Genomic DNA, 8,191 nt, shown 5'->3' on the forward strand with positions numbered 1-8,191 from the left:
CCTGTAAATGGGCGTTTCTCCCAGTATCCTCACACCAAAAGATTCCCAGAAGTGGCCATGTCAGCAGTCTTGCTGTCCAAGGCTATAGAGTTCAAGCAATGATTCCTTTGCTGTTGCTGACAAATTCAGACACAATGACCAGTAGTTTCACTGGAGACTAGTGGGTACCCAAATTTCAGACTCCCACAAGGAAAACAGATGTTCAGCATGAACACACTGTTTGTACAAAAAAAGTTTAGGCAGGATGATCCCTTCTCATCAGAGAATGGTGGGAACTCTCCCCAAATCTAAATTTCTAGATGCCAGTCAAGGGCCAAGCTTGCAAGCAGGCCTTTCTAAGGTTAGCAAATTAATTTGTTGTGTTAACTTTTTGCTGCACCATATAATATGGCAAATGCTTAAAAAATTCTAGTTCAATCAGGTTTATCTTCTTTCTCTTCTTCTGTTATGATTAGAAAAACACTTCTGGTATAGCACACTTATCTTAGAAGGAGGATGAGAGATTTGTGGAATAAAGCTCAGTTCCCCAGCAGAGCCACGTCAAAATCAGCCAACAACCCTATCAACCTCCATACATACAGAGCCCAGTTGAGATAAGCAGGGCTGTCCAGCTAAGCCCAGCCTGGATAAGCTGAGCTTCAGCCAATCTTTAGCTCAGCCTTACATCCGTGAGAAGAAATCACTCTATTAAGTAAATCATAGAGATTTGGGGTTGTTTGTAGCATGCATTTTTTTTTGTGGCAGTTGGTCAGTGATACATTAATTTAATATTTCTTCTAGCACTATGAGATAAACATTATCAAAATCTTTTTACAATCAGGCATAAGAACGCTGAGGGAATTAAAGTCTCATTATCCAAGGTCCTTTATTTTTTTAAGTAGATTTAGGCTTGAAGCAAAAATTCTGTTTCTAGAACTTGCATGTTCTTGCTTGATTCTGCTTCAGTGGAAACTTGAAGAATGGTCAAGTCTCCACCAAGGATAGGCAATCTGGGATAAAAACATGTGGGATCAACGTAGAAGAAAAAGAAACATGTTAGAGAATAATGAAGAATAATATTAAAAATATTTCTCTTCTACTTTTGCTCTAAGTGACATGCTTCAATGACAAGTTCTGTGATCCCATGGGAAAAATAGGAAAAAAAAACCAACTCAGAAACATGTTCAGAAAATCTGAATGATGATGATTATGTTGATGATGAAGAATTAATTGAGATTAAGCATCTTATAAGTGATGGGCACTGCTTAGCACTTGTAGTTGTCATTGGTGATGCCAAAAATACTTTCAGTTTTCTTCCAGGGCCCATGATAAGATTTTGCTTTCTTGCTTCCTTAGAGATGAGATGGCCAATTGAATTGCTTTGTTCCAGGGTCAGCAAATTACATTCTCTAGCCTGCAAGCTAAGAATGGTATTTATGTTTTTTTAAAGGGTTGTCAAAAAAAAAAAAAAAAGTTCATGGTGCAGACCATATGTGGTTCACAAAGCTGAAAATGTTCACTTTGCCCTTTTACAGAGGAAGTTGATCAATCCCTATTTTAGTCAATGCAAGTGATAGTGGAAATGACATATGCCATATTTGGGTGACAGCCTTAAGAACAGCATATGATTTTTACACCTTTTTCTTCTGCACTAGTTCCAAAGAGAGGGTCTCTGTTCTGGGGTGAGGATGATACAGAGTGGAACATTTCCCTGACTTGCATGGACATGTGAAGTGAGCCAGAAGAGATCTTTTGTCATTTTAAGCCATGGAGAGTTTTCTTTTTTGTTATGGAGGCATCACCCAGGCTGTCTTGACTCATGTAGTACTTCACATGTATTTAACCCTTACTATGTCCCTAGAAGGTAGACACGGTCATTACCCCAAATCATGTAATTTAACCACATCACCCCACTGAACTTCATGTCATCATGTCTCTCTTAGACTACTGTCATAGCTCCTGATTGTCTTCCTGATTTTATTGTTGCCCCTTATAGCTTATATTCATTAGTCTAACATGTCTTTTAAGAATTAGATCATACCAGGATTCCATTTCTGGCAATGACTGGGTAGATGGTTTGGACCAGTATTCCCACTTAATTCTATTGAAGAAGCAGGTAAAAATATTTCTTAAAATGTTCGAAGGCATCAGAGAGCTACTAAGGAGATGAGGAACTGCAGGACCGAGAACTAGGAGGGGAGAGAACTCAGAGGGGTGAGGTTGGCATTTGAGGTTGTTTACTCCCAAGGGTTCTTGTTAGTTTTGAAAGAGGAACTGAAAATCGGAGAGACTGAGCAGAATTTTCCACAGACTCATAAAGGCAGTAGATAAAAATTGAGTTTGAGGACTGTCAAAGATGAGGGGCTTGCTAAGAACCCCAGGCTTTCAACAATTACTTAAAAGGGTCACACTCTAGGAGTAAGAATGAACTGATCATAGAGCAGTTTCCAGAGAGAGTGACGCCGACTTTGAATAATCTCAGTCCTTGTTTGGTTGAAGATGACCTGGAATTGCTAAAGCTCTACCAATCAAGCCTTGATGTATCATTTTGTTATTAGTCTAGGCAGAGTTTCTGATCCCCGACACTATCAAGATTCTGGACCAGATAATTCTTTGTTTGAGGGGCTGACCCGAGCACTGTGGAAGGTTTAGCAGCATCCCTGGCCTCCACCCACCAGACACCCATAGCCCTTTCTTAGTCATAACAATGTCCATTGCCAAATGTCCCCAGGAGGGCAAAGTGCAAATTCAGTTTAGGTGTGTTATACCTAGGACTGTTACATTGTGAATAGCTCAAAAATATTGAGAAAGTGTTCTCTGGTATTTGAAAACTGCGATCTGATTCAGCAGACTCTGCTCACGTGATTGATGGATGATTCGGCTGATTCACTTCTCTCTTTCTCATTAACATAAATGAGAATGTCAACATTCAGACCTCAGCCAAACTCATTCATCACTTGCGACCTTACAGGAGCTAGCAAAAGTCAGCAAAATATTTCATGAGACTCAACTAGCTATGCAGAACTTAAAGAGTATTGTATCGTTTATTATTACTTGAAAGTTGATTTTATTCTTCTTCTCAAAGAACTTTTGGATTGTTGAAACTCTGTTGTGTGTTTGTTTACTTTTAAAATTCCTGTTATCATCGTTAAGATCTCATTTTATTCCATGTTGCTTGGTTTTAATATCCTAATCTTGAAACCTGTGTTGTGGTTGTTATCCATTACTATGAAACAGATCACCCCCAAAGGTAGCGTTTTAATAAACACACACTTCTGTTCATTTCCTTTTATATCAATCTTGTTCTTTTTCTCTCCTTTCTGCTTCCTTTTCTAACTTCTTGTTCTTTTTTTTTTTTTTTTGTCTCCTTGCTTCTCTTCTCAACTTTCCCTCCTCTGTTTAATTGCTCCAGATATGGGATTTACATTAAAGATCAAAGAGAGGGTGCAAATCAATGGCCAACAAGCTGAGTCTGGTCTTCAGATATGTTGCATTTACCCTGCATACTGTTCTATTGGATGAAAAATTCTACATTAAAAAGGAGAGGGGCCGGGGCTGTGACTCAGTGGTAATGCACTTGCCTGGCATGTGTGAGGCACTGGATTTGGTTCTCAGGACTGCATATAAATAAATAAATAAATAAATAAATAAATAAATAAATAAATAAATAAATAAAATAAAATAAAGGTCTATCAACAACTAAAACAGAGCCAGGTGTGTGATGCACACTTGTGATTCCAGCAACTTGGGAGGCTGAGGCAGGAGAATCACAAGTTCAAGGCCAGCCTCAGCATCTTCCCAAGGCCCTAAGCAATTTAGCAAGACCCTGTCTCAGAATAATAAAAGAAAAAAGAACTGGATATGTGTCTCAGTGGTTAAGCACCTCTGTGTTCAATCCCTGGTACCAAAATAAACAAACAAAAACCAAAAAAAAAAAAAAAAAAAAAAGAAAAGAAAAGAAAAAAGAAAGAAAGAAGGAAAAAAACAAAAACAAAAGCAAAAAAAGATACAGAGGTAGAGATGGTGGGGGTTATTTCTGGTTATTTCTTTAAAAAATCAGATGTGGCAACAAATAATCTGTATTCCTGCATGGAGACCATAGCTGGAACTGCTTTCTTTCCTTCTCTTGTTTTAGTTTCTTGAAAGGCCATTTAGACATTTTGTAGGCCAAATATTTGTCCATATACCTCAGCACTTCCCACTGCTGGGTTCCATCATGCCTTGCTTGGCTATGTTCTCAAAGTTCAACAGCCACCGACATTGGAGGCTTCTGAAATAAAGCTGTACTGTCTGATCTTCATTGTTTAATTAATAAGGCAAATCCTTCCCTTTAAGAACAACCACCCTCCAACAGAAACTGATACAAGAAAATAAAACCAATATTGAAGACAATTCCTTAGCTAATCAAATGACCCCTCCTTTATGTCCCATAGCACATCTCCAGTTGTTCTTGAGAGTAGGAGAATGGGAAAGGAGGCAGGGATTGGCTTAATGCACTATAGATTGACTGGTTCTCTTAATATTCCACAACAGATTGTGTGTGTGTGTGTGTGTGTGTGTGTGTGTGTGTATGTACACTCATTATTTTAAGGACTTGGTTCACATGATTTAAGGAGGCTTTTAAGTCCAAAATCTGCAGGGAAGACTGAGACCCAGATGAGCTGGTGCTATTAGTCTTTTGTTTGATTCAGGCCTTCAACTGATTGGATGAGACCCATCAACATTATAGGAAAATTGGTTTTACTCAAAATACACCATGTTAATGTTTTGTATGTTAATTTCATACAAAAACACCCTCCCAGAAACATCCAGATTTGTTTGACAAATATTTGGATCCCATAACTCAGCCAAATTGGTAACTAAAATTAGCCACCATATGTATGTTGGACTTTGATTCATCCATTAGGTCTGTAAATATTGATCGAGAACCATCTGTATACCAGGTGCTATTTGAGGTGCTGAGAATACTGGAGTGAACCAAACAAACAAAATCATATCCTTTATGAAGTTTGCATGCTCTTGGGAGAGAGTCAAATTAAAACAAGGTGGAGCCTGAGCAGCATGCCATTCTGGAAAGAAAGTTGGAGAAGACACCTTTCGGATGTCATATGAAGAGGGAATGAACTGCTTGGATATTTAGGGAAAGAGTTTTCCATTTGAGAGCAAGGAAGTGCCAAGGCCATGAGGTGGGAATGTTCTTGGTGGGTTCAAGGAAGGGTCAGAAAGCCAGAGGGCAGGAGCTGATTCAGTGAGGCAGAGGGGGTAAGGAAATGAAGCAGGGCATGGTGGGGAGGCTTCAGAGTCCTGGTTGGTCAACTTCTCGACTAGACACCCCACCCCCAAACAAAATCCTTCTTTTGCTGAAGGATTCAAGGGAGGGTCCAGATAAACTAAGTCCCAGGTCCATGTGACAAAGGGGAACAAGTCCTCTCTGGGTGTTCTTCAGGATGTCTGATACTCCCCCATTCTAGAGCTCTCATCTTCTCCCGATTCCTCCCAGTGTTATCTCCACAGACCTCCTTTTTATTCTTTAGCATCAAGTGTCCCATCCATTTTTCTCAGAACATACTCCCCAGGGATGAGTAAAGCCCTGGCCTTTTTGAGTATCAGGCAGAACCTGCCATCTCTGCCTCAGTGGGTGTGCTAGCTCCTGTTGACTCTGCAGAGACAGTCTGGTCCTGTGGCAGGAAGGGATGGAGGGCCAGGGTAGACTAGGGGTGTTTTAGCTTCTCTTTGTTCTCTCAATCAGCAGGGCTTTGCCCATGTTTTCTCTTTAATTGCCCAATGACAAAAAATACACCTCTGTGATATTACCTTTTTTTGGTGTCTGGCCCAGAGAATGATCAACTATGGCCCATGGGCCATTACCACGGGACTGTTTATTGGAACACAGTCACATGCATTCAGTAGGTATTGTTTATGGCCATTTTTGCACTATAACAAGTTCAGCTGAGTAATTGTAATCAACACTGTCTAGTCTACATGGTAGTTTGAATCCTGAATGTGCCCCAATGGCCCATATGTTAAAAGCTTGGTTCCCAGTCTATGGTACTATTGGGAGGTGGTGGCACTTTGAGGAGGTGGAGCCTAGGGGGAGGAAGTTACATGCCTTGGGGGCATGTCTTTGAATTGGATTGGGGACCTTGGCTCTTCTTCTCTTTTTGCTTCTGGGGAGCCACAAGACAAGCAGCATTCTGCAGCATATGCTCCCACCATGACACCCTACCTTACCACAGGCCCCAAAGCAATGGGACCCAATGACCATGGAATGAAGCCTCTGAAATCTTTTAAGTTGATTATCTTAGGTATTTGTAACAGTAGCAGAAACCAGACTAATCCTGGAAAGTCTGACATATTTAGTATAAACCTTTTGCAGAAAAGTTTGTCCATCCCTGAACTAGTCTATGAGAGAAATACAAATTTCTTCTAGTAACACGATTGTGAGTCTGCCTCTTGCAAAGCACCAATGCTGGCCTTCTTAGGCTAAGGTGTTCTCCTTTGCTTGGCCTGGTCCCTTCATTTTGAAGGGTGTTACACAAACTGACAACGTCTCTGGCTGAACCATCTAGTTAAGTCACATCTGTTTTTGTCAACTTTTTGCTACTGTGATCAGAAGACCTGACAAGAACAATTAGAGGATAAAGCTTATAGTTTCAGAGGTCTCAGTCCATAGATGGCCAGCTCCATTCTCTGGGGCATTAGGTGAGGTGGAAAATCATGGTGGAAGGGTGTGGCAGAGGAAAGTGTCTCAGGACATCACATGAGGAAAGAGAGGAGAGGAGAGAAGGGGGCAGAGAGAGAGAGAGAGAGAGGAGAGGAGGGGAGAGAGAGAGAGAGAGAGAGAGAGAGAGAGAGAGAGAGAGAGAGAGACTCACAGACAAAAATAAAAACTCCAAGAGCATGTCCCTAATGACCTACTTCTTCCAGCTGCATTCTAATAGCCTGCAGTCACCACCCAGTTAATCAGGGGATCAGCTAATAGGGGATCAAAGCACTGATCAGGTTAAGACTCCCGCAACCCAATCATTTCTAAACCCTCTTACATTGGCTCACACATGAGCTTTTGGGGGGTCACCTCATATCCAGACCATAACAGCACATAGTGACCCAATTTCTCTTTAATCCCCAAGATCCTCCCGAGGGAAGAAGCCATGCTTAAGTTCAGCCAGCCACACCTGTAGTCTTCCGTTAATTTCTCAGTGTGTGACTCACAGCTGTTAACAGATATATGCGTGATCAAAACAACGTGGAAGATTTTTCAAACTACCAGAGAAAAAACTGTTAACACATGTTTGTAGCCCATGAGAATTTTGAGATGCACTCAAAGAGAAAGTACACACGAATGCTCTCAGTAGTCGCACTTGGATGTGTGTTTTTTAAGTAAATCCATATTTAAAAAATATTTTAATATTAATACTAATGGATTTGACATGTGTGTTAGGGAGAAAACACTGGAATCTTAGGGTTGAAGATGATATGAAGAGAACACACTTCCTCATTCTTGACAGTTCAGGTGTAAGAATTTCTCCAGCCATGACCATCAGATACAGTAAATGATGTCTGCAGTAGACATCTGTTGTTTTCCCAATTGCTTCTTCATGGGTGAACTGCCCCTCTCCCACTTCATGTGGTCTAGGTTATGGGATCCTCACTGATCCATCAGTGTGCTCATCACAGTTTCTAGATCCAGGGAAGGTGTGTGGCCCAACTGGAGCATTCGTCTTTCCTTGTGTGCATCGGTTGTGGGCACTCTCCTTTTTTTCTTCACCTTCCTAAGTTTTCAGCTTAACTCCAGAATGATGCTTAGTTCTGATTTGCATTGGATAATTGGAGTAGATTATGAGGTTTACTTAAAATACTACTTAAAATGAAGAAGGTATGTATTTTATGATTAGAAGAGACTGCATTTTCTATAATAATATCACTCATTCTGCATGGTCTCTTGTAAGGTGACTTTGCCACTCCTCATCAAGAGGTGGAGTCTAATGTTCCTTTCTTGAATATGGGCGTACCCTTGTGGCTAGCTTGAGTAAGTAGAATATGGCAGAAGGGACAGATAATAAGCTCAATTAATTTTCATCCCCATGTAACCAGTGCCCAGATTAAAAAAAAAAAGAGAGAGAGAAAAGAAAAAAGAAAGAAGGAAAGAAGGAAAGAAAGAAGGAAAGAAAGAGGCTCTCTTGGGTCCTCACTTCCAAGATGACCAAAAAAA

The sequence above is a fragment of the Urocitellus parryii genome, chromosome 6 (assembly GCF_045843805.1).
Source record: "Urocitellus parryii isolate mUroPar1 chromosome 6, mUroPar1.hap1, whole genome shotgun sequence".
In the NCBI taxonomy this organism is placed as follows: domain Eukaryota; kingdom Metazoa; phylum Chordata; class Mammalia; order Rodentia; family Sciuridae; genus Urocitellus; species Urocitellus parryii.